Source organism: Penaeus monodon, chromosome 19 (genome assembly GCF_015228065.2).
Source record: "Penaeus monodon isolate SGIC_2016 chromosome 19, NSTDA_Pmon_1, whole genome shotgun sequence".
In the NCBI taxonomy this organism is placed as follows: Eukaryota; Metazoa; Arthropoda; class Malacostraca; order Decapoda; family Penaeidae; genus Penaeus; species Penaeus monodon.
Genome location: NC_051404.1, coordinates 43250601 through 43251158, shown reverse-complemented (window position 1 = coordinate 43251158; position 558 = coordinate 43250601).

Here is a 558-nt window from a genome sequence, read left to right as displayed (position 1 = left end):
AAAAAAAAAAAAGGATGGGTTGCATCATTAGGATTAAAGGTTATTGTCCCATAGTTACTCAGAAAAAAAAAAATCTTTCGACATACTCTTCATAAAAAAAAGAAAAGAATAGCGAAAGAGAGAGAAAAAAAATCATCTGATATTTTTGATAGCACGTGAATAGAACTCACTCGTCAAACGAACATCTCCAAAAGAAATATAGACCTTATGCCCATACATCCCTTGAGGCGAATTCTCCTTGACAACTGCCCTCGATTACTACGACGCGCAAGTAAGGCGAATTTGAAAAGGGTATGGAACATCAAAGTTGAGAGATATGGGGGCCGGGGCATTGAAATCTATTTCGACTTTTCGAGAGGAAACCAGTTCGAAAGATACGATTGGGACCGGAAAGAAGGTTAAATTTCGTGAGACGTGTGCTTAGAAAAAAAAAATGGATGGGGCTGTAGATATGACGGGGCTGGCGAAAAAATGAATGACAGGAGGAAGGGATGGATGGAAAGGAATGGAATAATTGCGTTAAAAGATGTAGAAAACCAGACATGAAGAGAGAAAGCG